Source organism: Zingiber officinale, chromosome 10A, assembly GCF_018446385.1.
Source record: "Zingiber officinale cultivar Zhangliang chromosome 10A, Zo_v1.1, whole genome shotgun sequence".
NCBI lineage: Eukaryota > Viridiplantae > Streptophyta > Magnoliopsida > Zingiberales > Zingiberaceae > Zingiber > Zingiber officinale.
This window is the reverse complement of record NC_056004.1, coordinates 99,732,397-99,732,720: the sequence shown is the minus strand read 5'-3', so window position 1 is coordinate 99,732,720 and position 324 is coordinate 99,732,397.

Sequence of the window (324 nt, the reverse complement as noted above, 5' to 3'; positions counted from 1 at the left end):
CATGGTGGTGCGCAGAGCGGACGCACCCAGTGCAGGAAACGGGGCACCCTGTGCCTTGGTGGTGCGCAGAGCGGACGCACCCTGTGCCTTGGTGGTGCGCAGAGCGGAGGCACCATAAAAAATGTCATCCTGAACGGCCCCTTTAAACCAAATGCCTGGCACCGGGGGCTGCCCCCGTGCCGCTCTATAGGTGCATGCGCCCGTCGGCTTGTCCCTCGGCATGGTTGGTGCTTGGCAAAAAATGTCAACCTGAACGGCCCCTTTGAACCAAATGCCTGGCACCGGGGGCTGCCCCCGTGCCGCTCTATAGGTGCATGCGCCCGT